This window comes from Serinus canaria, chromosome 17 (assembly GCF_022539315.1).
Source record: "Serinus canaria isolate serCan28SL12 chromosome 17, serCan2020, whole genome shotgun sequence".
In the NCBI taxonomy this organism is placed as follows: Eukaryota; Metazoa; Chordata; class Aves; order Passeriformes; family Fringillidae; genus Serinus; species Serinus canaria.
The window spans coordinates 7,444,908-7,472,380 of record NC_066330.1 but is presented as its reverse complement, the minus strand read 5'-3'; the positions used below and the strand labels follow the sequence as shown (position 1 = coordinate 7,472,380).

General features: G+C 50.3%; 1 protein-coding gene across 1 annotated transcript in view; it reads right to left on the bottom strand.

The window, feature by feature from the left end:
• ASTN2 (astrotactin 2) overlaps window positions 1–23,849 on the bottom strand; it is a 299,849-nt gene extending 276,000 nt beyond the window's left edge. Inside the window, exon 1 of the mRNA XM_030231263.2 lies at window positions 23,760–23,849. The gene's annotated coding sequence lies outside the window, so the exon portion shown is untranslated. The remainder of the gene's footprint in view (window positions 1–23,759) is intronic.
• Between the last annotated feature and the right edge of the window lie 3,624 nt (window positions 23,850–27,473).

Below are 27,473 nucleotides of genomic sequence, written 5' to 3'. Positions count from 1 at the left end.
ATGCTTCAACAAGACACTTGGCTTGTGAGCAGCCACTCAGGCTGCAAGACCAGGCACTTGCACAAACCCAGCCTGACAAAAAAACCTCTCAATCCTCCAGGAACAGCTTTTCTCACCCCTGAAATCAATATATTTTCCAGGAGCAAGCTCCTGGCTTCCCAAGCTGGATCAAAAGAGAGCCAAGCAAGCTCTCATGGAGGAGACCCCATCACACCTCAGGTCCTGCAGGGCTGATGGCAGGGCCAAGGTCACCCCTCACTGCCAGATCCCTGCCTCAGCACCTCACTGGTGACACTCCCGAGCCACCACTGTGTCACCTCAGTCTCACCAGAGGGGTTTGCTCATTGCCTCTCCCCCCCAGCACTGCACCTTCCTTAACCCCAACCCCTGTGCACCTCTGAGCACTCAGAGAAAAACCAAACTGCTCCTGACCACACCTGGATCCACCAAGAGCTCAGACTGGTGCTTGGGAGGGGAGGCAGGAGCTCCCTGTCACATCCCTGTCACTGCCCTGCCATCCTGCTAATGACCCTTCTCTCCTCTGACACAGAATGCTCTTTGCTGCAGCAAATCAGCACCAAGAGGGTGCTGCTTGTACTCTGGAAACTGTAAATCACAGCAGCCCTGCAGCTCCTTCTAGACCTGGGAAGCTCATGGAAGGAATCCTGTCTCTCCCCTCCAAACAAGGCACAAGCAGAAGGTTCCTTATAGCAGTAAAAACAAGAATAAAATGAGAGAAATATCAAGGCTGCTTAATTGCAGTCATCTTCCCAGCAATACTTCAAAGGTCTGTACTGAAAAGCATCTCCTTGTCTAATTAAAATCAAAACAAATGCTACTTTCAGGAGCAAAAACACTCACTCAGCTTTGCAGCAGAAATCCAAGATCATCCTCAGAGGCAAGCAGGCCATGGGAGAGCAGGGAAGCTCTGTTATGCAAAGCCATAATCTTAATTCTATCCAGAGGGACAGTCCCCCCCCAGGAGGGGATGATTTACAGCATTCCACCCTCATCACACACATATCCTGCAGCAGACCTTTCCTAAAGAGCTCAGCAAGGAGGTTATATCCCCCAGCCCACAGCACAGGCCACGTGGATGCCACCAGGACCCCACTGCTGCACTTCCAAAGGCTACAGCACATTAGGGAAGCAAGGAAAAATCCTCCAGGGTCAACCTTTCTCCAGGTTTTTTCCCTTACACACACATTTTTGCATGGGATGTTTAAAAGGATCACAGAGAACATTTCTCAGGAGTTCTGAAATATAGGCAATTTTTTGGATTTTAGCCTAGACTGAAGATAAGCCTGTTTCATTTTCAAAAGGTCTCTTCCAAAAGTAGAAACTTCAATTTAACATTTCATTTCGCAATTTTAAGCAAACCCAGCAGCCAGGAAATTTGTGACAAACACAGACTTGCCAAGCCTGGGTACCCATTCCCCCACACTTTTAAACTCTTGTGTGCTTCAACTTTCATTTCAGGGCACCTGGTTACTACCCCAGCACACCACAATTCAATCAGATTCACCCCTCACAATAAAAAATTCAAAAAAAAAAGCTTTTCAAGCCCTGTAGCTGCAGAATCCCTCAATTCCCAAACACAAGAAAGTTTTTTGGCCTCACACACCTGCACTAATATTCCTCTGCCTGTGTTTCACTGGACACACATTGTCACTCCACTGTCTGCTGTGGTTACAGCAGTGAAAACCCATCCATCAGACAGAATGTAATAGTCTGCAGCAAGATTGCCTGTTATCAGAGCTTTCAAGAGCTTTTGGAACAAATTAAGGGCATTCCTGCACCAAAACTGAATGAGATACAGTTAAGGTTTTAAATGTGCAGCGATGGAAAAGCACTTGTGGTCTAGAGCTGTTAAAAATCTCAGTATCTAGTGGATGGGGAGCTATCAATGGGGTTCAAACAGCCCTTTGTGGGTAAAACTCCAAGTGAAACAGCCAAACACATCATCAAACATCTGCCATGCCACCTTCCTACCTGCTCACTGTGCTCAGCAGAGAGGAGACGATGAAGAAACGAGGAGGATCCTCCTTGCCCTCAGCAGGCAGCCAGAGTTCTCCCCTTCCCCTGCTCAAAGACCCCAGGCCAGCACCACCTCCATCCTCAGAGGGCCTGAGGAATCTCTCCTCCCCAACACCAGCAGGTATCTTCTCCCCTCCCAGCCTCCCCCAGGTGTTACAGTGACCTCCTCCAGCCAGGTCTCATAAGCTCTCAGAGGTCTATAACACACCCAAGATATCTCAGCCACCCTTGGAGGCGTAAAAAATCAGCAAAATGACTTCTGTTGCAGTGTTGGAAACAAAAAGGTTTAATAAAAGGCAAAATAACAAACAAAAAAACCAAGCCAAATGCCAGACTTTCTTGCTTCTAGTAAAACACTTTACAAAAGCTTTTAGTTTCTTTGTTCACTTCTTTTTCTACTAAATTGCCCAAGCAAGACTTTTTTGGCTTCTGTCCAATTAGCTATCCTTAAGTTGGAGGTGAAGTCCCCCAAGTCCTGTGAGCTGTCTTTTTACTTAATTGAAGAGAGAAACTTCTAGGCTTCTTTCCTTTTAAAGAGACAAAAAATAGTTTTGTCACTCTGTCAACAGAGAGCACATTCCCACACCCAGGTGCCTCCCCAAACCCTCACAACTGCCATCATCTCCCACCACACAGCCCAGAGGAGCCCATGGGCAGCCCCCACCAGCTGAGCATGGTCTGAAAGTCAGAAAAAGGCACACAGAGCATCTCTGCCTTTTCTGCTCCTCCTCAAGCTCTGTGCCTGACACATCTTCTACAGTCTTTATCATTCTCCTTGGAAATCAAACAAGCAATCCAAACAAAACTCTCCCCAGGGCTCAGCCTCTGACCTGGGCTCGTGCCCATCAGCAGGTCACCCATCCAGGACAAGGCAGGGACAGCAGTGACCACGGCCAGATCCCTTCCAACCAACTCTCTAATCCGCTTTCTTCCCTTTGCTGTTGCTACAACCCTTTCATATAAACATTTCAATGAAATCTTCAGCTTGTATTACAATCAAACTTAAAAGCAAAGGGGCCTAAATGTATTTGGTTGGGAACCAAGACTATTCCCATAAAAGCAGATTATGCTGACGTGATGAATACAAAATGAGACAGCCGATATGAAAGTTGCAGGATTGTTACTCTGTGCCTTCAGGCTCCAGGCCACTCTACCCATCTCCTCCCTGCTCTCCCCCTTTCATTGAAGCCAGGGACAGCCTTTTCACCTCTGCCTTCTCCAGGGAAGCCTGGCAGGCTGGAAACAGTCACCAGCGTCCCCAGCCCCCACCCACCCTAATGCAATGCCTCAACATCCCCCACTTCTGGGGAGTTTGCAGCCCTGCCTTATCTGTTCATGGTGTTTTACAAAGCCTGTGTTGTATTTAATTGGCTTGTTCTTGCTAATCTACCATGATTATTGTATTTTTATTTCGCTCTTGAAGGCCATTATTGAAATAAGCCCTTTTGCTTAGAGCACCTCATCCCCACAAGGCTCCCCGCCCCCGGATAACCAAACCCTCCTGGTGCTTCCTCAGACCTGCTGGGCACCTTTCCTGTCAGCACCAACTGCTTGGGGAGATGGGTGAGGAGCCACTGAGTAATTTCCAGTGCACAGATCCAGGCTCCTCTGGCCTTCTGCCTCCCCACCTGCTCCATCCCAGCAGGAGCTGCCCCCTGCAGCCAGGCTTCCTCACCCCACCTGCACAACTCAGCATCCTAACCTGGCAGAGGCAAAGCTGGAGATCTGGTCAGTCATTGTATTTCCTTTTAGAGAGGCACAACTCCAGCTTGTGCCCCCTTCCTCCACACCCCTCATCCTGCCAGCCACCCCTTTCCATCTGCTGTTACTCCAGGGGCTCTCCTGAGTTAACGTTCTCCAGAGGCAGCAACCTCAGATAAAGCGTTAGTTTAGAGATCCTTCAGTGCTAGCTACCACTTATGCTAATAAAGCAAATTTATGCAGAAAGTCATAAACAGAGAGCTCTCCCCAGTGCCCTTGCCAGCGCAGGATTGCTCCCTGCGGAATAGATTATCACACTCACTGCAGACTAGTTCCAAAATTACTCTAGAAATGGGGCTTCCCCCATGCTCCCAGGGGGGCTATTCTGCAGTCAAACAGGCCCTAAGAGTTCTAAGAGTTTGGGTCTTTTGGTGGCAACGTGGTGGGGTTTTTTATCCGAATCATTAGCTCAGGTTTTTTTCCTCCCTTCCCCTCCACTCCTGCTCCTTCCCTTACACACCTCCTCCCCTGCTCTCCCCTCACAGAGCTCCCTGGGGCAGCACACAAACACAGCTGCAGATCATAAAAAGTAATAGAGAAGCTCAGAAATTTAAGAAAGGGAAAAAAAAAAAAGGATGACAACCTCACTCTGATCATCTCCTTTCAAAGCCCCTGTCTGTGAGAACCCAGCGCTGCACCTGCAGGGCATTTTTCAGGGGTGGCTCTGGCACCGTGTGGGTCTGCATGGACACAGAATCAGGGAATGGTTTGAGTTAGAAAACCTCTCTGAGATCATCGAGTCCAGTCGTGATCCCAGCAGTGCCAAATCCAAGGCATGACGCTGGATGGAGGATGGCTAGAGACAGCTTGGTCTTGGGCTGGTCCAAGGGGGTCCTGCTGGCACCAAGTGCAGGCTGGAGCACTCTGCATTCACTGCCAGAAGCGTGACACACCTGGCCTTGGATGGGCCAAAGGGGATTGCAGTCAAGGGGGTTTGGCTGTTTAGGCCAGATGGGATTTGCAGTCAAGGGGGTTTGGCTGTTTAGGCCAAAGGGGATTTGCAGTCAAGGGGGTTTGGCTGTTTAGGCCAGATGGGATTGCAGTCAAGGGGGTTTGGCTGTTTAGGCCAAGTGGGATTTGCAGTCAAGGGGGTTTGGCTGTTTTCAGGCTCTGCTGGAAGGACAAGAACAAGCAGCTGGCTTCAGACATGCTCCTGGGACCAGTCACCTCAAAACCACAGAGATGTGGGAGGAACTGAGCTGCCACCAAAGGGATCATGACCCCCAAAGCAATGCAACTGATGGTGAGGGCAGATCCCAAGCTCAACAGGAACCCCAAAAACAAGAAAATCTCCTCAGTTTAGATGGAGAGCTTGCAGTCTCCATCACCCAGGAGATGAGGCAGGGTGAGCAGGGAGGGCAGAGTCAGCCCCTTCCAGACCCAGCCCCTGCAAACACTTCAGACAACCAGAGGGTTTTGCTGCTGCAACTCAGCTCTCTTGGTCTTAGCTCTGGAGCCTTCTGCCACATCCTCTTGGCCTTTCTAATCCTGGCTTTAGGGTCCCTGAACACATCAGGGAGCAGATATTGATCTGCCTGTGCTGCCCACAGATCTCAGTCTGATTCCACAAACCCCAGAGAAGCTCAGCACACTGTGTGCTCCTGCAGCTGCTTTGATTGCAATTCAGGCTCCAGCACATTACCCTTATTTATAATGCCAGGGCTTCCGTGTGGTGCCTCAGGCACTCTGAAATTATTACAGGGATCTTTGACTTTCAATTCCCTTCCATTCAATTCCATCTTCACCTGTCAGCCAGGCTCCCCTGGCCAGTGGTGGGAGCCAAAGGCAGACAGTGCTGGAATCTGACCCTGCAGGAATTGCTGGCACATGGGTGAGACATCTCTCGGAATGAGAAGCACCAGGTCTGGCAGAGCAAGGGGGAGAGCCCTCCTGGGTGAGGCTGTCTCAGAGAGAGGAGACACCCAGGCTCAGAGCAGCACCAGGGGTGCTCAGCCACAGTTCCCCTCTGGTGTGATCATCTGCCCAGGGAGGTGGCAGAGTCACCGACCCTGGATGTGTTTAAAAAAGCCTGGATGTGGCACTGGGTGCCATGGTTCAGTCGATGAGGAGGTGTTAGCTCAGAGGCTATGTCACACTCACATTCTCTGAAAAATCCCTTCACCCAGGGTTTTTCTCCTGGGAAGCTGAGAGGCCTCAGAGAAAAGGAAAACAATTCTGATCTCATTTGCTTCTCCTGTGCTGTGCTCATGTGGAATGTGTTTGGAGATTGTTCACCCACAGGGGATTGTTCCATTGCATTCTGCTGGGAGCTGTTTTCACTCTTTGGCCAACCAGGGCCAAGCTGGGTCAGGGCTCTGGAGAGAGTCAGGAGTTTTCATTATTATCTTTTAGCATTCTGTCAGTATCCTTTCTGTATTCTTTGGAATAGTATAGTTTTCTTTAATATAATATAGTATAATAAAATAATAAATTAGCCTTCTGAGCACACAGAGTCAGATTCATCATTCCTTCCTGCCATGGGGCACCCCACAAATACAATAAGGTTGGACTTGATGATCTCAAAGGTCTTTCCAGCCTAGTTTATCCCAGGATTCTGTGATGCTGCCATGAGGAAAAGGCAGGTGAAGGAATGTGGCTTCAAGCATCAGAGCCCCTCTTTCATGCATTCTGCAGAGGTGAAGGCCAAGATGCCAGAGAGAAGGGTGTGAAGGGGGTGCCTTGATGCATGGATTTTACTCTCCTTCCTCAGTGCCCACCCTCTGTTAAGGCACAGGAGTTTTCTTTAGGGTTTTAGCAAAACCCTCAAGCTTTGGCACTTCCCTGGAGGCTCCTGGCTCACTCAAGAGAAGTGCAGGATTTACTTTTGAAGCAGCACCTGAAGGCACAAGGAAGAAGACAGAGCCAACTCTTTCCTCATGTCACAGGAGAAGGAGCTGCTGGTCCATGAGAGCTGCAGCTGAGGCAACGCCTGGGGAGAGCTGGGACAGTCCTCTGCTCCTCAAATCTAACAGACAGACCTGATAAATGGGGAGAAAAAAGTCTACCTAAAAGGCACACGCACCATTTTGTGATGGTCCAACTATCAATCTCTGTTAAAGAAATCCATGTCTTTGATGGTGAAGCTTTTCTGAAGTTCACAGGCACACAACACTGGCCCAGCTCTGTGCTCAGGGTGGATTGAGTGAGACAGGTTTTCATGCAGACTGTGGGGATTTCCTGGCTCAGAAAACCCAGTGATGGGCAGGGAATGAGCAGATCTGCTGTATCAGCACAGGCACTGCTGCCCTGCCCTGAGCCCTGCATGGACCTGGCCTGCCCTGCTCCAGGTGCCACATGAGACACCTCTCCTCACTGCCCCAGCCCTGTGTGGGACTCCAGCCTGTCTGAAAACCCAGCCTGGCTCCTGCAGGGCCACTACAAGCCTTAGAGGGTCTATTCCCACTACACATCCAGAGAAATGGCCTTTGAAAGACTTCACAAGGCACTTGGATAAGAAAAACAAACCCTGTTTAATCCCCAAGCCCTGGCAGAGCTCAGCCATTTGTGCCTCTAAGGTGACACCAGAGCTTTGCTTGGAGCCTGAATGGATCTGAAGTGTCCAATGACACAACCATGGGCTACTGGACAGAGCTGCTGCCTCTGATAACAACAAACTTGAGTTTTCACTGCAGCCAGGGAACCACAGGGCAGGGATCGTGCATCACCTGCAATGGCAGCACACAGTTCCCAGGTGCACAGGTGTCACTGTGATATTTTCTGAAAAATCCCTTCACCAGGATTTCTTCTCCTGGGAAGCTTCAGCTTCTCCCTGTTTTGCTGCTTTAGAATGTGATTTAGAGATTGTTTATCCAGCATGTGAATTGCTTTAATTTAATGACCAGTCACGGTGCAGCTATGTCAAGGTTCTGAGGAGTCACAGGCTTTTCTTTATCATTCTTCTTAAGCTTTCTGTTGTATCCTTTCTCCTTCTTTAGTATGGTTCTAGTATAGTATTCTTTAATATAATATAATAGCATGAAATAATAAATCAGCCTTCTGAGAACATGGAGCCAGATTCTCATCTTCATCTCGTCTTGGGGACCCTCACAAACACCACACAGAGCAAATGCTGGCATGTGGAAACAGATGGGTCCTGCTGGTGTCATAACCCCCAAGGAGGAGAGGGAAGGAGCCCAGCCAGCCCCACCTGCCTGCATTGCTCCTGCTTCCATTCCCTGGGCACTGGGGTGGGCATGCCTTTTCCCAGGACAGCCTCAAGCACAGACACCATGGCAGCAGGGCAGTGTCAGGATGGCACTAGACAAGGCTTGTGCAAAGGGAAAATGTTTGGAAAGTCACCCCTATGGCCTCTTCCTTGTGCAGGGAACAGCAGCAACAGCAATTTTCCCTTTGTTGGTGAGTTTCTGCAGGAGCTGAGAGCTGGGAGCAGGGCAAGGGCAGCCCAGTACAGCAGGGTGGGCATCAGGGCAGAGCAGGACTGTCACAAAGGGACAGAGAGGGAACGTGCTTGTCTTCCCTGCAAGCTGTGACAGGAGCAGAAGGGCAACGTGACATATTCAGGTGACTTGAAGAGTGTGGCAAAGGCAGGCAGGCTCCAGGACAAAGCAGGGAGGTGCATTTGCTTTACAGCTGCTGAGAAGCAAGCACCAGCCTCGAGGGGTGAGCACTGCTCCAAGCTCCATTAGAGCCAGCCAAGAGCTTTATAAGTCCTCTGCATTTTTAAACCTCTCTTTGGGAAACAGACCTCTTAAAATGATAAGGCAGTTTGATAGCTCAGGGCTCTGCTCAGACTGTGAAGTCATTTTTCTACAATGGTTCCTCCACAGACCTGCTCTCCCAAAGGGGAGGTGGAACAGGCAGAGGAAGAGGAGAAAACAGGAGAGGGGAGGTCTGGTTGCCTTCTACAAACACTAAGGCAGTTCCACCTGCTGAGAGATGGATGCCCTTTTCCAAGGAGAAAGAGCTGGTGGATGATTTTCAGGAGAGAAAAAAAAAAACCAGCTAGTGCATTACTTAGGATCTTCTGCCTCTGTGTCACCTGGAGCACCAGGTGGGTGCATCCAAAGCCAAACAGCCGGAAAATTCTGGGTATCAGTACCAGGAATGAGCAGCTGCTGCTGCCCCTCCACCTGGATTGTGACAGGGGCTCCTTCACTCACAGGGTCCCTTCTCTGCTGCCAAGGCAGACATCCACAGTGATGCTAAAGGATTAAGAATCTTATCCCTTTCTCCAGGACAGGCTTTGAGCACTCCCTGAAATGCCCCTAGAGCCTGCCAGCCATCCAAGGTACCACTCAAGTACCCGGGTTTGTCTGGGCTGCTCAGCAAACCCCAAATCCAGCTCTTACCTCCAGAAATGAGCTCTTGAAACCTCACAGAAAATTTGTTTCTCTCTAAGACTATGACACCTTAACCCAGGAGCACCCTTGCATGGTTATCTACCCCAGCAGCCCGTGAGGTTCCCAGGACACTGGGACAGGAATGGCCCAGGGTGTGCCAGCCCAGGACACTGGGACAGGAATAGCCCAGGGTGTGCCAGCCCAGAGTGTCCCAGCCCAGGACACTCTGACAGGAATTGCCCAGAGTGTCCCAACCCAGGACACTGGGACAGCAATGGCCCAGGGTGTCCCAACCCAGAGTGTCCCAGGCCACGACACTCTGACAGGAATTGCCCAGAGTGTCCCAGCCCAGGACACTGGGACAGCAATGGCCCAGGGTGTCCCAGTCCAGGACACTGGGACAGGAACGGCCCAGGGTGTCCCGGCCCAGGACACTGGGACAGCAATGGCCCAGGGTGTCCCGGCCCAGGACACTGGGACAGGAATGGCCCAGGGTGTCCCAGCCCAGGACACTGGGACAGGCAATGGCCCAGGGTGTCCCAGGCAAGGACACCGGGACAGCAATGGCCCAGGGTGTCCCGGCCCAGGACACTGGGACAGCAATGGCCCAGGGTGTCCCAGCCCAGGACACTGGGACAGGAATGGCCCAGGCTGTCCCGGCCCAGGACACTGGGACAGCAATGGCCCAGGCTGTCCCGGCCCAGGACACTGGGACAGCAATGGCCCAGAGTGTGCCGGCCCAGGACACTGGGACAGCAATGGCCCAGGGTGTCCCGGCCCAGGACACTGGGACAGCAATGGCCCAGAGTGTGCCAGCCCAGGACACTGGGACAGCAATGGCCCAGGGTGTGCCGGCCCAGGACACTGGGACAGCAATGGCCCAGGGTGTGCCGGCCCAGGACACTGGGACAGAACGGCCCAGGGTGTCCCAGCCCAGGACACTGGGACAGGAATGGCCCAGGCTGTCCCGGCCCAGGACACTGGGACAGGAACGGCCCAGGGTGTCCCGGCCCAGGACACTGGGACAGGAACGGCCCAGGCTGTCCCGGCCCAGGACACTGGGACAGCAATGGCCCAGGCTGTCCCGGCCCAGGACACTGGGACATCCTCCCACTAGCCAAGCACCAGCAGAGCTCTGCAGGAAAGAAGCCCAGCAAGGGCTAAGGGAGAGCAGACTGCTGCTCCTAAAGATGCCATCCCAGGGTGCCAGACCCTGCTGAGCAGGACAAATCACCTGGGCAGCCTCAGCCCTGGAGCCAAGGGCTGCCCTTGCAGGCTGCAAACCCTCAGGCTGCCAAAAGCAAAAAGGTTTACCGAGATTAGCTGTGAAAATTCTCACCTCTCTCTGGACTGGCTCCCACTGCAGGGAACTGGGCTCAAAGCAGCTGATGTAAGAGCACAGCAAAGTCGCTGCAGGGCTCAGAAAGTGGCATCATAAGATGAGAAGACATTAAAATCCAAAATAATAAAAGCAACCACATTTATTAAGGCTTCTCAGAGCCTGGGAGCAAAACAATTTTTCCCCATTTAAAAATGGGTAAGGCATACGTGAAGCTGAGCAATTTGTCAGAGACTGGAAGCAACAAAGTGGCCGAGACCAAAGCCTGAAGCAGACACCACACACAGACACCACCCTGCCACCCCATTCCAGCCTTTTTCCTGCAGCTTCCCCAGCAGGAAAGGCTAATCCATGTCATTATCTGCTTCTCCCACCATTAGATCCAACAGCAGCATGGTCTCATTTGCTGTCCTAACAAGAGCCTCGGTGAAAGCTGCACAGGAGCTGCCCAAAAAGGGACACCTACACTGAGACAAAAGAGACACAGAGCACTTTTCCCCTTGATCTGCATACACAAAGGTCATGGGAAAGTGGCAGAGGGGGATGAATCCTGCAGCCTCATTAGAGGGAAAGAAACTGTTTCTGCAAATAATTGATTTCTAAATTTATCCCCTAATTAAATAGGTTCCCTGGACGAATCTGCATGCAGGATGCAAGGTGATGATTTAGTGCCTGGCTTCCTCCAGGAACGCATCAACACATGTTTGCAAATTGTCTCTCTGCCAGACTCAAAGGAAGGTGATCATCTCCCTACACCCACCCTCCTGAGCTCCTCCTGACACCTGGAGCCTGGGCACACCTGGCTGAGCCCTCTTTGTGCCAGGTTCATCAGAGCCACACGCAGGGACAGGGATGTTTGTCACCTGCCACCAGTCCCCTGCTGCAGAGCAGGGCACCCAGCCCTGCTCACACCCTGCCCCGTGGGAGGCCAGCCAGGGGAGGTTTTGGCAGGCAGCAGCTGTAAAACTCCAGCAGGACTGGAAATGCACTGCCCAAACTCTGCACGTAGCATGGCAAGAATGAGAAACATTATCTCCAAAACACGCTCTTGCTTCCTACATCAATTCCACGGCTGTTCCTGTCTAGTCGCTTTGACTTTTTCCTACAGACACCATCAGCTAATAAAACCTCCAGAGACGGATCCTGGGATAAAACCAGGCTACAAGCTCTGCAAAAATTAAGCACATTTATCACTCTTCCACGGAGAGCTCCTTTTGGAAAGCAGAGAGCCCTGGTGCTCTCAGACAAGCATCAAAGGGCTTGGGACGTGGAAACTCCGTGTTAGCTTGAAAAGACGGAGGTGGCAAATGTCCCTGCTGTGACAGAGCCCTGGTAATTAACTCCTGCTGCCTGGGACAGTGAGCAGAGCCCACAGCCCGTCCATCTTTGCTGGATCAGAGCTTTCCCTGCCCAAAAAGGGAGGCACTTGCCTGCATATTTACACGCTGTCCTCTCTCTGGAAGCAGCAGCAGCAGCATTTTCCATCCCCTTCTCTTTCCTCCCTGCCAGCTTTCCACCCCACAAGGCCATTTGTGCCCTGGGTGCACAGGTCCCCCCTCATTTAGCCCTTTGGTGTTGAGTCTTCAGGAGCTACAGATGTGATTGTCCCCCATGATGTCCCACACACTGGGGTTCCTGCTCCTGCCACCTGAGGCTCACAAGGATTTAGCCATAAGTTTGGATTTAGACTAAATATTAGGAATTCTTTGCTGTGAGGGTGTGAGGCCCTGGCACAGGGTGCCCAGAGCAGCGGTGGCTGCCCCTGGACCCCTGGCAGTGTCCAAGGCCAGGCTGGACAGGGCTTGGAGCAGCCTGAAGGTGTCCCTGCCGTGGCAGGGGTGGGATGGGATGAGCTTTAAGGTCCTTTCTGAAACAAAGCATTCTATAATTCTGTGATTCCATAAGTGCAGCCCAGAGATGCTGTACAGTGCCCACCCCTGTCACACTGAGCAGATGTGATTGTCTCCCCCTACCTCCCCTGAAAAAGTCTTCAAAACTGGAGCATCTCATGGCATTTTGGATTCCTCAACACTTCTGGATGAAAACTACCTTATTAAGTGAGTTCTCCATCAAAAAATCACTACCACAGATGGAGCTCAGGCCCTAACCTACTTCTGTGCTCAAAAAATAAAAAGCCATTAGGTGGCTAAATACTTTAGGAACTGTGTCCCTTCATCTCCCTGCTGTGGTTTTCTGTCTGTAGCAGAGCATCCTCCTTTATAAATTGCCTCCCAGAGCCTCTGATCTCGTCTAAAAGAAAACAATATTATTCACAGGATGAGGAAGAAATGGAAGAGAGCTAATTAGTCCTTGTACAGAGGAGTTTGCAAGATGTGACATTTAAATGAAACCTGATTTTCAGATGGTGGTGCTAATATCTTCATGTTATCTCACTGGCTTTTTCTTCCAGAGGCTTTTTTTTTTGCTCACCTTGAGCATTTTTACAGGCAAAAAAATTTTCTTTAGGCACCAAAGCAAATTCATAATCTAGCTCTCCAGCACTTTCCAACCTGAGCAAGTTAAAACCCCACTAAAAGCAGAGTCCTTGAGGCCCTGTTCCCCAAGGATGTGTGCACATAAAGCAAGGAAAATGTGTGGTTATTAGAGTTTAGCTTTATTGTTTCCAAAAAACACACTGAAGATTGTGTTTATGATTCTGGAGAAAATAAAAGCCTCTCTCCAATTGTTAAAATAGTGAACATGAGATACTCCAGTGACTTCTAAACAATCAAACTGCACAGCATTCTCTACTTGGATTCCAGAAAAGTCTGTGCAGGAGTGAGAACAAGCCTGAGTAGGGACAGGAGATAAACCCACACCTCACCTTAGAGCCAAAGGAAGCAGAATTAACTCATACAGTCATTTCATGAGTTACATGGAGGGCAAGAAAACAGTTCAAAACTCATTGCAAAATTCCTTAGGAACCAGTTTTGTTGGCTTTCAGAAAGATCATAGGTTCTGAATGATCAAATCCCCTTTGAAAGCCAGCAAGAAAATCATTTAGACACACTCAAAACCAAACAAAAAAGTGAAATCTTAGCTGGAGCTCTCTCTGGCCCTCTCACATGTTTCTTGCAAAGCCTTCCCCACCCAGCATGACATTCACACCTTCAGAGAGCTTTTCCTGCCCCACATCCCTACCATGCTGAAGGTCTGCAGGGAAGGGTTTGAATCCATCAAACAGCACTGCCCAAAAACACCCAACAGCCCCCACCACTTCTGCCCCTCCACCTTCAGCCTGGAAGGAGGACAACCCACAGGGAAGTTTTTATCCCCCTCCTTTAACTCTTACCAAGACTCTGTGAGGTTATGAATTATTGAATGGAGCTGTCTCTGCAGCTCAGGATGATGATGGAAGGAAAATGCAGGTGGCAGAGGGGCTGTGTCCCCTGCACAGGAGCGGGGCAGGGAGCCAAGGGCCACGTCCAAGGGGATCCTTACCCAGCCACTCAGTGTCTCTGCCCATCCATCAGAGACTGACACCTGCCTGGCACAGTGGGGATCAAATTCATCCTGGAGGAAGCCAAGGGAAATACACCTTCCACAGGGGGAGGAGGGAAACTCCTCACACCCTGTTCATAACCCCAGCTGAAAACCCTGGATTGAGACTGTCCTGGCCATGCCTGCTGGGTAACCTGGACTGGCTAGGCTGGCAGAATCAGGTCTTCCTTGGAGTTTCAGCACAAGGAACCAGACTGGGGGTAGAGATGGAAAAAGTCAGTGAGGACAGAGATCCTGAGAAGGTGGTGACAGAATCCAGCCTCCAGACAATTTCACAGACACTTTCTGGAACGTATTACTGGCAGCTCTAAAAGAACCTGTTAGCATGGGCCTCTGAGGCTTGCAATAAAAACCAAGATGTATTTTCCCCAGGTTAGATATATAGCTGAGAATTAAAGGAACAGCTTGGAAAAATATGTCAGTTCCACCCATCCCTCTGTGTACATTTACTTGCAAGCTCCTCAGAGATGAGGGGGGGTTTCAGCACCAGAGCAGGGGAGCCACAGCTGCCTTCATCCCAGCACGGGAGCAGCATGCAAACCACAGCCTGCTCCCAAATCCACCTTGCTGGTTAATGGCTGCATTCCAAGAAATGCATAACAACACTGAACTGAGTCTTAAACAGTTTCAAAGAAACACCAAATCCAATACAGACAGATCTTCCAGTTGAGGCAGCACTGAATGTCCAAACTCCACACTTTCTGTGCATCCTGCTCCAGAAACACATCCCAAAATTGATCAGAACAGAGGAGTTTCCAGGGTGATACTTTACCCTCTGCTATAAATTTCTTCTGTGGGCCTCCTTCTGTGCCACAGCACATGTCACAGTTGAGATGGCCACAATACACAGACTGTCACCATACAATCTCAGAAAGCTTCAACCCACACACAGTAACACCTTACCTCATCAGAAGGCTTCAGCTCTCTGCCCAGACAGAGTACCAACACTTCAGAAAGCCACAAGTGTCCACCCTTCTCATCCTTCAGGCCAACCTTTCAACATTTAATACCCTCATGGTTCATGCCTTGAACCTGTGTGCCCCCTGCTCCCTTTGGTGGTTGCTCAGCACACCTGGGCACTCCATGGCTCCTTGCTGTTCATGCTGTTCACCTGCCTCTCACAGCTGTAGCCAACTGGGGATGGGGCTGGGCCAGACCCACTCCCAACACCACAAACTGTGTGCACCTGCACTTCTGGAAAAGGCCATAACCAAAATGAACATGCTACCCCAAAGATATTTTATTACCTGAACTCTACTTGGGAAAAGCTGAGGATCAACTTTTCCTGCAAGAGTTTTGCCACTATGGCCAACATTGGCCACCTATTCGCCCCCATGGCCATCACATCACACACTGTACTGCTTACCTGCACTCAGGGCTAAGATCCACATTTAAACCCCAGAAATTAAAAGCATTGTGTCTCCAGAGGTGCACACCAGAGCTCTGCTTGTTCCAAGCCTGCCCTTCACCTCCACAAGATCCCCAGCTCATCCCCTGCCTGTGATGGCAATCGATCTGCTCCCTGCTTGGCTCACAAATCCTGCCTGCTCGCTCTTTTTTTCACCCTGGATATTAAGGGAAGGAAATATCTGGATCTATTTGAAATGAATTATACTGCAGTAATTGCAGCTCCTATAGGGCAGTATTAGGTCAAACTGCCCTTTTTGTGCTGTGTCTCAAGCACTGGAGATGATGAATGGGCTCATTTTCCACAGGGCTGGATGCTCACAGCTCCAGGTGAAGCCCAGGCAAACCACAGATGCTCATTGCTCTGATACCACAGCTCCTGCCAAGCCCTTCCTTTAATAAAACATCCAAACTCACACTGTACAAACACAATTCTGGCACACATTCCTTGCCACTTGTTGTCCCCATCCCATGGGTCCTCAGCACACGGTGCCATCCCCACTGCTGTCGTCTCCAGGCTGCTTAAGGAATCTGTGCCACTCTCACCCCAGAAGGACCTTTTCAGCCCAAACCAGATCCTCCCCTCCCATCCTAACTCTGTGTTAATTATTAAGATAGGGTGGGATTGCAGAGGCTAATTACCACTGTGAAGTTACTCTCCTGAAGGCTGATAAGGGAAATAATTAGGATGGACAAGAGTGGATTACAGAGCTCTAAATCTCTCTCTCTCTTGTCAAGATAATTCTACTACCCAAGCTCACAGATTACAAAAGAGTCCATTGGCAAACACAAAGCAGTGGTGGAGACCAAACAATGGGCTGGACCTTCCCAGACCCCACAGAGCACAGACCCTTCCTGCTGCAGCACAAGGGGGACTCTTCTCCAGCAGCTTCAGACTGGGACAAACCTCCAACAGGCAGCTCCAAGGACCTCAGCACAGACACCCAGGGAAAAAGGCACAGAGCCGGGGAAATCCCAAAAGGATCAACCCTGTGCACATCTTCCAGCCACCTCCCATCCCATGTTCACCAGCTGGCTTGTCCACATGCCTCTCAGGTGAGGGACAGCTGTGGCAGCTCAGGGGACATGGAAGGGTGGCAGGGGGTTGGAGTGAGACGATCCTGAAGGTGCCTTCCAAGCCAAGCCATTCTCTGATTCCATGGTCACCATGAGGTCCATCCCACAGGACCTGGCATGAGCCATTCTGTGGCTCCCCAGAGCACAGCCACCCACAGGACACATCCCTGTGCTCTGCTCAGACCCTGCAGCTCTCAGTTTGTGCAAAGCACAGCAGAAGTGAGGGTCGAGCTTGGGCAGAGCTGCCAGCACCACTGAAATGAATCTTCATGCAGCCAACAGAGCTGAGCAGGAGCCAACTCACCCCAGCTCCAGGCAGCTCCCAGCCCACCCAGCTCCTGCTCCCTCCCAGCTCCCAGGGTCACATCCCTCAGCACATCTCACATGCATTCCTCATGCAGCCACACAGATTATTTTCCTCTAACAATTTCAGGCACCCTGCACTAGAGCATTTATAACTAATACATATTCTAATGTTCCTGTTCACCTGAGACACTCAGAACTTTCCTGGCTCATTTGTCAGGTTTATTTATTTATTTTTTTAAAATACCTTCTTCCCCTCAGGCCAGTCAAATGAGTCCAGTTAATTTTCATTTCCACGGACATGGAAAGTCATCTCAAGGTCATTTATGGGTTATTTTACAGCTTCAGATCTGGAGGGTTTTGCAGGATTTGCAATTGAGGCTTCTGGTTATCTACTGCATATTGAAACAAAAAGGAACCAGCTGAGGAAAGACAGTGATGAAGCACCCCATTGACACCCAGGTAATTAAGGAGAAACAAACATGTTTGTTGGCTGAAACAAGGGAAAAAATGATGCAAACCACTTTATTCTAGCAAAGGAAGAGAGGAGGGAGGAAAGAAAAAGCATCAGCTAATGGGTTTCCATCAGAAGGGCATGCTTAGCTCTAGCCAAATCCTTCCCAGTGTGTTTGCATTTGTGTGGGAAGGTTGTGGTGGGCCACTGGGAGGCTTTTGTCACTTCTGATCAGAAAGAGAGCAGCAAAAAGAATCCCAGTAAACTGCAGAACACAACCTTTGTGATGCAGGCAGACCAACACAGCCCCATTCTGAAAGCAAAACACAAAATATACCCATGCACATCCCGAGGGTTTGGAAGCACTGAAGCCTGGAGCTTTGCCATGGGACAGCCCCATCTCCTCCTGACGAGCTTTAGCACTGAGCTCCAGTGTCACTGACATATTTTGTGAAAAATACCTTTGCTAGGATATTTCTCCTGAGAAGCTGAGAGGCCTCAGAAATGAAATGTAAACAATAATTATCTGATTGCTTGGAGTGTGGTCTGGAGGTTGCTCACCAACACGTGCATCTTTGATTGGTCTCATGTGGATTGTTTTTAATTAATGACCAATCCCAGTCCAGCTGTGTCACTCACAGGTTTTTATTGTCATTCTTTTCTAGCTTTCTGATGTCTCCTTTCTCTTTCTTTAGCATAGTTCTAGTATATAATTTTCTTTTAATATAATATATATCATAAAATAATAAATCAGCCTTCTGAAACACAGAGTCAAGATTCTCATCTCTTCCCTTGTCGGGGTTGCCTGCAAATTCCACGTTGGTGACCCCGAGTGAGTGACACCCCACACTCCAGGAAATTATTCCCTCGGGAAATGGTGACTCCCAGTATCAGCCAGCCTCGTGGCCAGGACCAGAGGATGCTGAAGCCAAAAGGAAAAACAAACCACCTCCAGCAGTGATGCTCAGCACTGGGCTCCCCGAGCTGGGCGGCGCAGGCGCGCCAGAAGGGTTTGTGAGATGTTTTTAATATCGCCTGGCAGACGGAGAAATGCAATCATGACTGAGCCACACATCTCCCCAAGTCCTTGGGGAGCTCGGGTACAAGGCTGGCTTTGTCTCTTTCCCAGGGAACAGTGGAGATAGCGGGCTCACAGCTCTCCTCACACGCACTCTCCGAGGGCTGGGGATGGCAATTAGTTTGTGTGCAGGGAGGCATTTTGGGTTTCAGGGAGCCAGGCAGGAATGCCCAAGCTCTGGGGCAGCAAGTGCCCTTGAGAGAGACCTAGAGCTAATGGTGGGTGCTGAGCTGGTGCAATGCTGGCCTCAAGTTCCCCAAAACTGGCTTTGTCCCACTAATCATTTGCTGTCCAAAAATCATTGTTGGTTTTGTTTTTGTTTTTGGTTTTTTTTTTCCCATGAACAAGCAACTTCCAGAGAAGAACAGCAATGAGAAATAGCTTACTTTAGTCTCCTTAAAAAAACCACAAATCCTATTACTGAGGAGTGATTAATTCTGCTCCTCCCAGTCCCAGGAGATGATGTTTCCCTTCCCAGGCAAAACTCACCAGGTCTGAGGCACCAGCAGCACCTCCCCATGCTCACAATAGCCTGGGGGCATTGGGGACAGGGCAAAGCCACAGCCCCAATGGCACCAGGACCCAGGGGAGGCTGAGGGACATCAGTGAGGGCATTGCTGGACCACCAGTTCATAGGATGACAGAAGGGTTTGGGCTGGAAGGGACCCTAAAGATCATCTTGTTCCACCCCTTGCCCTAGGCAGGGACACCTCCCACTATCCCAGGTCTGCTCAAACCCCTGTCCAGCCTGGCCTTGGACACTTCCAGGGATCCAGGAGCAGCCACAGCTTCTCTGGGCACCCTGTGCCAGGCCCTCAGTGCCCTCACAGCAAAGGATTTCTTCCTGCTATGTCCCATCCAGCCCTGCCCTCTGGCAGTGGGAACCATTCCCTGGGTCCTGTCACTCCATCCCTTGTCCCCAGTCCTGCTCCCCTCTCCTGGAGCCTCTTTAGGTACAGAAAGGGGTTCTGAGCTCTCCCCAGAGCCTGGCTCCAGAGCAGAGGGGCTCCAGCCCTTGGAGCAGCTCTGTGGATCTCTCCAGCAGCTCCAGCTCAGGTTTAGTTCTGCTCCAAGCTAAGCTCAGATCACCTTGGAGAGGTTTAAACACCTTGGTACAGAGCTTTCCTCCCACAGCTGCCCCTTTCCCTGGTCTTGCAGGGAGCCCTGGGAGCACAGAGATGCAGCAGTGACCTGACACCTCCAGCTGCTCGGGTCAGGTCCTTGCAAGATGCTAATGCTGTAAGAGTACAGCTGAAGTCAGGACTATTTTCCTGCTGACTGTGAAATCGGTGTTAAAATAAAATAAAGGAGAAATGTATTGCCATGTAGACTTGTCCAGCCACAGCAGTACCAAAGGCACAGTGCACAGCCTTGAGGTTTAGTCATTTTTTTGGTTGTTGAAAGCACTAAGGAAAATAATAGAACATCAAATGTTTTGCTGTGAACTCAATGTTTCATTTGACAATTAGTTCTGAAATACTGAATGTCTGAAATCAAGCCAAAACCACCCTAAATTTTAGAAAAATATCATTAAATCACTGTTGGGACAAACCTATTAAAAAAGAAATGCTGGAGTCAGAAAAATCTCAGCTGTACTGTGGGATCAGCCCAGTGGGAATGACCCTTGTGCACCAGCAAGGAAAGAAGGATGGAAACCCATCCAAGCCTGGCCAGTGGAAGGCATGGCCCTGCCCTTGCCCCTTCCAGAGCACAGCTCCCACCCTGCCAGAGCTCCTGTGTCCATTTGTCAGCACAGATTTGGCTACAGCACCCTGCCCAGTAAGGATTTTCCAAGCTCACACATCCAAGGAGTGGGTTTAACACTGGCCCAAAGCTCTGCTCCTGTGGGTCAGGGGATGAGGTGTGAGCTGACACAGGGCTCCACTGAGATGCAGTGATCAGCAACCCAAATTCAACACAACCCAAATTCAACACAACCCAAACTCAACCGGGCTGCTGCCAGCCCCTTGGCTGGGCCAGACTCCCTGTTCTGAGCCAGAATGGGACCCTTCTCCACACACCAGTGACCACAGGAAAAAGCTGCTGTTTCAGCACCCTGCACAGCCAGCCCAGAGCAGGGAACCCTCCCCAGCTTCACCTCACTGCTCCTGCTCCTTCTGAGCTTCCCTTTTGCTCACAGCTCCCCAGGCACTCTCTGCTGTCTTGTTTTTTTAAGGGAAAACTACAAAATAATCCTGAATGAAGAGATGTGGCTTCTCCCAACAGCAGCCCCTGGGGCTGTGCATCCCTCCTGCTGCCCAGCTGGTTGTACCACAGCCCCTGGAGCTGGAGAGGCTCCTGGTTCAGAGGGATCTGTGCTGCTGGAGGGAACAGGGAGCAATGAGGAGATAAGGACTCGCTCCTGCACATGGTGCAGAGAAGGATTAGATACTTACAAATATTTTATCCTAGCTAAAGTAATTGCACCACTTGTTCTTATGAGTCAGAGCTATTTATTTTCATGCTTCAGGGCATCAGTTGATCACACCAGCTGAGGTCAGGCAGAAATTCCCACTGCTCCTGTAAGCATTTTGCATATTGCAGGGATGTGCATTAGCACCAGTCCCTGCAGCCTGGCATTCCCCCATCCCAGTCACCCTCTCCACTCCCATCCCATGCAGGGGACACACCTGCACCTGAAGGGAGATGACAAAAAAGGTGGGGAGAGGCTTTTTGCAAGGGCATGTAGTGATGAGACAAGGGTGAATGGCTTCACACTGACAGAGTAGGTTTAGGTGAGACACCAGGAAGAAATTCTTCTCTGTGAGGACAGTGAGGCCCTTCTCTGAGGACAGGTTGCCCAGCATCCCTGGAAGTGCCCAAGGCCAGGTTGGACAGGGCTTGAAGCAACCTGGGACAGTGGAAGGTGTCCTGCCCATGGCACAGGGGTGTAACAAGATGATTTTGAAGGTCCTTTCCAAGACAAACCATTCTGTGATTCTCTTTAAGAAATACAACACCACAAACAGTCACTGCTCTCACCAGTTGAATGCCTGTCTGTGGAACAGCACATCCCACACTCCTGCCCTAGGCAGGAACCTCTTGGTACCTCTGGATTTGGGCCATATCCAGCTCCACTCCAGCCTCCAGGCAGGAACTGGGCAGAAAGACCAGCACGAAGAGCATCCAAATGAGAAGGGATGGTATGGGTTATGCAGGAGGCAGAAATGAAAATAACTCCTTTTGACCCTGGAGCACAAGAGCCAAACTGGGGTCACTGAAGCTCATTTTGGTGGCCAGCAATGCCATGGCCTCTGCTGGGAGCAGACAGGGATAACTGCTCATCCCTGAGTGCTCGTGGACATGCAGCCTTAATTGTGTCACCAGCCAGAACCTTCCCCAGAACAAGAACAATATTTGGCCAATATAAATAAATAAAAACTGGGCAGCATGTGCTTGGAAGGGGCAGAGGAATGCAAGGAAACAGACATGAGCATTGGACTGGGAAAAATACACCTCCCTGGGCTAACCAAGCAGAAGCAGTTAATAAAGGTCTGGGAAAGGAACAGCCCTTGATCTCCGAGCACTGAGCTTGAAATGAAGCAGCAGAGGCCAGCACACACCAAATAAAATGTTCCCTCCACACAAACACCACAGTAGCTGCTCTTGGAGGAAAACACATGCATGTGGCAGCAGGGACTGCAAGGTGCTCCAGTGTCCCTGAGTGTACACACAAATCAGGCCAGAGAGTGTCCCCTGCCCTTCCTCCAGCCTGAAACACCTCCAGGAGCTGCAGCAGCACAGGATCTCCCCCTTGTTCCCTTCTTTCCCCTAAACCCACCCTAGCAGTGCTCCCAACCACCACTGTGCTGCCTGCTCAGCCCTGCTCCCAGCTCACCACAGCCAGGCACCTCCACATTTCCTCATCTGCACCTCACTGATCCCCATCAGCAATTACACTGCAGCAGCTCCAGAACTTTAATTAAAGACAATTTCTGTTCTAATCCCTGGTTTTGACTCACTGCTGCAGACCACCCCCCCCCTCCTCTCTCCCCACCCTCTCACTCGGTCATTTTAGGAGTGAAATCATGCGGCCAAGGAGGAGTTGGAGCAATTAGGGATAATGATCATTCCCACATGGCTCTCATACCTGACACAGCTTCAAGGGCAGCACTGCAAAGCCACCCGCCCTCAGAAGCTCTGCCAGTCCTTACCTGGTCAGGAACAGGTAGGGATCCTTCCTGGAAGCTTGAACTCATTTGCTTTTCAAACAAAAACATGTGCTCATCAATTCCAAAGCCCTGGGACACCCTTCTCTCACAGCTGGCATCTTCACCTTCAGCAGAGCCTATTGTGAATGCAGGCAACCCCAACGAGGGGAGAGAATGATGCATCTGACTCCATGTGCTCAGAAGGCTAATTTATTACTTTATTATACTAGATTATATTAAAGAATTCTATACTAAAGAATACAGAAAGGATACTCACAGAAGGCTAAAAAGATAATAATGAAAACTCCTGACTCTCTCCAGAGCCCTGACCCAGCTTGGCCCTGGTTGGCCAAAGAGTGAAAACAACTCCCAGCAGAATGCAATGGAACAATCCCCTGTGGGTGAACAATCTCCAAACACATTCCACATGGGCACAGCACAGGAGAAGCAAATGAGATCAGAATTGTTTTCCTTTTCTCTGAGACCTCTCAGCTTCCCAGGAGAAAAACCCTGGGTGAAGAAAGCATGTTCAGAGAATGTGAATGGCACAAGAGCCCACCATGAAGATGGGCTGCAAACTCAGCAATCCCTCCACATCCAAAGCCATCCAAAGACACACACCCCACCAGCATCCTCTGGTGACATTCCCTGCAACACAGCTGCAAGGGGTACAGGGAGAGCATTAGCAAAGTAAAACCCTCCAAGGCACAAGTCAGAAGCCCCAAATTTCCCTTCCAGATCTTCAGCTCAACTCCCTCAACTTCACCTCTCACCCCCCTACCTGTCACCAGGGATAACAATTTTTCCCTGACATGCTTTGTTATTCAGAGATAGAAGATTCTGTAAATGCTGAATTATTATCATCAAATTATAATACTCAGAACACTGTCTCCCTTTGGGATTGGTGCTGCAGGAGAGAGCACAGCACAGGCACCCAGAGCTGAAATGTGCCACATTTAGTTCCCTTAGAGATAGCAGGGATGGATGCTGCTTTAGTACTTTCTCTCTTCCTCAGCTGTCCTGGAAGAGCTCCTCTGACAGGTCTGCTGGAGAGAACTGAACTATATTTGAAAGGTAATTTTTGAGCAAATGGAAACAGAACTGTCAGAGTCATCATGATGAGATTTTTTGGAATTTCCTTCTCATTTCAAGGGAGGGAGGAGGGAGAAATCATTGTTTCCAAAAATGGGATAGCTCCTGACGCTGCTTCCAGCTTTCCCAGGCTCCTTGCAGGCTGGAGGCCTGCACAAAAGCCCCCAAAACTGAGTCACTCAGCCTCACACACTTGGTTCTCTCTCATTTTCACTTTCAGAAGTAAAAAATAAAGAAGATACCAGATGGAAACACTCACAGTTCAGGACAAAGGGGCAACCAGCTGAGGTTCCTCCAGGGGAAGGCATCCTCCTGCCTCTTGCTGGACCCAGCACTCAGAGGCATCCAGCCCTGAACCTTGGGACACACTCCTTCCCCAAACATGCAGAAAAGCCAGCCCACATCTCTGGGACTTCTCAAACTCCCAGCAGACAGGCTGGGAGCCAGCAACACCCACACCCAACCCCTGCACTAACCCACAGGCTGGGAAGAACCTTCAGGGAAGAGCTTGGAGAAGGACCAGCCCCAAGCTACCCATTCCTGCTCTTTTTAAGCCTTCAGTTGGTCATCCTCAAGAAGATGAGAGTTTTTTGTTTTTTTTTTTTTCAGGATTTTTCAGGAATTATTTTCAGGAGAAGAGAGAAAGACAGCCAAACCTCTGGAGCTGGGCAAAGGCTAATGAGAACAGGGAGATTGCCCAAGAAGAGCCCCACAGAGCTGCTCCAGTGCCTGCCTGTTCCCATCCCTGAGGCCAACAGCCCCAGAAATATTCCAAACAAGTCACAGGGAAAACACAAATGCTGCAGGCAGCAGCAGCACAAAGCCATGGGGCTGGTGAGCTGGAGAGGCAGAGCTGCAGCTCAGGATGGCAGGTTCTGCTCCCCTGCTACAGAACTCACCAGCAGCTTTGCCCTGAATGCTTTTGGGTTGTTTTATCCTGTGAAACTTGTCCTGCTCTCCCTCCCACAAAGAGTTCTGTGCAGCAAAACCCCAGCTCGTGTGGGCACTGGGAATGTCAGCCTCAGCAGCTCTGCTGGGAAACTGGGCTGGCTGTGCCCACAGAGCACTGTGCCAGCACCCCTGCTCCCTGTGGGCATCCCAGCCCAGGCACCACCTCCCAGCTCAGCCCAAAGCACCAGTGCAGCCTTCCCAGCTTGGGCACCACCTCCCAGTTCAGCCCAGAGCCCCCACTGCAGACTTTCCAGCTCCCTGTGGGCATCCCAGCTCAGGCACCACTGCCCAGCTCAGCCCAAAGCACCACTGCAGCCTTCCCAGCTCCGAGGGGTCCAGGCACAGCACCCAGCACAGGCTGGTCCCCCATCTCAAGGTGCAGCCTCCTCCCCTCCTCCCAACACACTCTTGCTGTCACATCCAGAGCTTTTTCCCTGGGAATGATGACAGCAGATGATACAAGACCTTGAATTTAATTGCAGCAGAGGAAAAAAAAAAAGATAGATAAAATTAAAAAATGCTCAGAGTGATAAAGAACCCCTTTCATAAACCACATTTTTTGTGTCTCTTTTCTAAATAATTTCAGAGTTTGCTCAGGGATTGGTTTTTGTTTTGCAATTCAGGACCATGGCTTGCAAAGGACGAGGTGGACACTTGGGCAGGCCAGGGTTTTCCCAGGCACTTTTGGGCTGTTCCTTCCACAGACCTCGTGCTGCCAGAGAAGAACTGGAACGGTCATGCAGTGGTCATTAATAAATTGATTATGTGGGCATTGCAGGGAAGGGTCTTAACAGAGCAGGGGAGAGCTGGGAGGGGAAGAGGCACCATGCCAGCCTCACTGGAGGGCAAACAGTGATTAAATATTTATAGATTTTAATGCATTGATTTGGTAAGTCGGGAAACAGTTCTTTAAGAGTTTCAAGATGCCTTTCAAGGCAATTCTCTAATCAGCAACCCAGGTGCAGCAAAGAGGAGCTCAACAAGAGGCAGAAAGCACTCCAGGGGAAAGTGTGGCAAGAGGAGCTCTCCTCTCCTCGCTGTCAGGGGTCTCTGTGGCCAGGGTGGGATGGGGGGCACAAAGAGATTTATGTTTCTAGTTGAGTTTCACCTGTAAAGGATTTATTTTTGGATAGCATTTCCACAGGAGAAAATTATATGGCACGCAGCTTGGGAGAGACAAATGGCAGTATTTGCTGTCCTTCCAAAATGTGCATGATCTGACCAAGGAGAGCTGCTGCCCACACCAGCTCCCTCCTGCCTTTGGGGGAAAACTCCACTTGAAAAGCAGAAAGAACCCAAAAGCAGGGATGTCCTGCAAGTGCTGATCTAGATAAGGCAGCTCATTGCCCCAGCAGCACTGCTGGGTCTGGCACAAGGTGCTGGCACCTACCCCTGCCTGAGCTGGCACAGACCTTCTGGGGGGCACAACTGTCCTCTGCAAACCTTTCAGTGCCACAACAGCACTGGGGTTCAGGCAGGCATTGCCCCTGAACAGGTGCTACTCCCCTTCCCTGGGCCTCTGCTGATGGCAAACTGCCTCCCCATCCCTCTTTTAGGATGGAGCAGAGCTGGAAGTAGAGCACCTGCCCAGCAGAATCCTAAACCTCCTGCAATTCAGCCATGAAAAACAATATGTCAAAGTAAAATTGCAGTTTTACTTCTAATTCAGCCTAGAGTACTGGGTACAAATTAAGTGTTCCCCCATTCTCCCTCCCTTTTCCCAATGAAATTATATTTTCTGAAGGGAAAGCTGTGAGAAAAGTTTTGGATGCTCCTCTCTGGCTGTGTAACATCAAGAAACCCCAGGGCTGCAAATACAACATCCCACAGCCCATTGACTCCATTAGCTTACTTATCAATATGAGATTAATTATTCCAGTTCACAAGATGTTTAGTGGTCATTTTTTAGTGCTCCAACTACAACATCCAGAAGGGCTGAGATGCTCTGCCTTTAATTAGCTGCTCCTCATGGTCACAGCTTTTAAGACAGGAGGTGATGCCTCTTCTGGGCTCACAAACAAAATGACAAATGAAACCCCATTTCAGGAGCATCTGCTGATAAAGATCAACTCCTGCAGCCCCAAGAGAGTGCTGGAATCTCACTTCCACTGATGACTCAACAAGTGCAGCAAGTGTGCCTTGAGTTTGGGTTTGTGCTGCCGAAATGGAACAGGAGAAGGGAGGAGTGGGACAGAAGAGGGAGGGAGCACACAAACAGGAGAGCACAAGACGCCGCACACATTTTGTTCCTGAATCCTCCAAACGTGACTCACTTTGCTCTATTGTGACAAACTGAAACGCCTCTGAGGAGTTCATTTCACGTCTCATCCATTCTCTGAATAATGGGAAAATCCCTCTTTGTTTCTCCAAGATATCAGCAGGCACCACGTGCACCCGCTGCCATTAGACATAATGGAACCAGATTGTCCCAGAAGTTGTTTTCAATTGCTTGAGTGCATCCTTCATTTAGGGAAATGAGAATGTACGAGCTGCTGGGCCCCAGCTGATGTGAGGACACAATCTTTAAGCTGGAGCCAGGACCACTTGTTTCCCAGCTTTGGCATAAGAAGGTTGGTCATTTCCCCAGCTCCAGGACAGGCTTAACCAACGTCTTGGCCAGACTCCTGCCAGCAGGAGGTAAAACTAGAGCTCCTGGGGCGAAGGGATGCTCCCATGAAGCCTGGAGATGCCTTTGTGCTGAGGCATGCCAGGAAGGATGCTGTGGGATGCACCAGGGATGCCTCTGCTTCCCTGGCCCTTTCCCAGTACATCCCATCGTGCAGCACACCATGGTGACAGCTGCACAGTCAGAGAGCTCAGGAATGCTGCAGACCTCAATAAGGAACAAACCCCCTGCTTATCTGCCAGGGAAAGGATCCCCCAGGGATAGTTCTAGCTGGCTGCCTACAATTTACTTTGACTTCTTGGGACAAAAGAAAGTTTGAATGCCTTGGAGACAAACCAGGCTGCCTTAAAGACTCATCCTGTGATAACGATGTTGTTAACATTGCAAACATCTCTT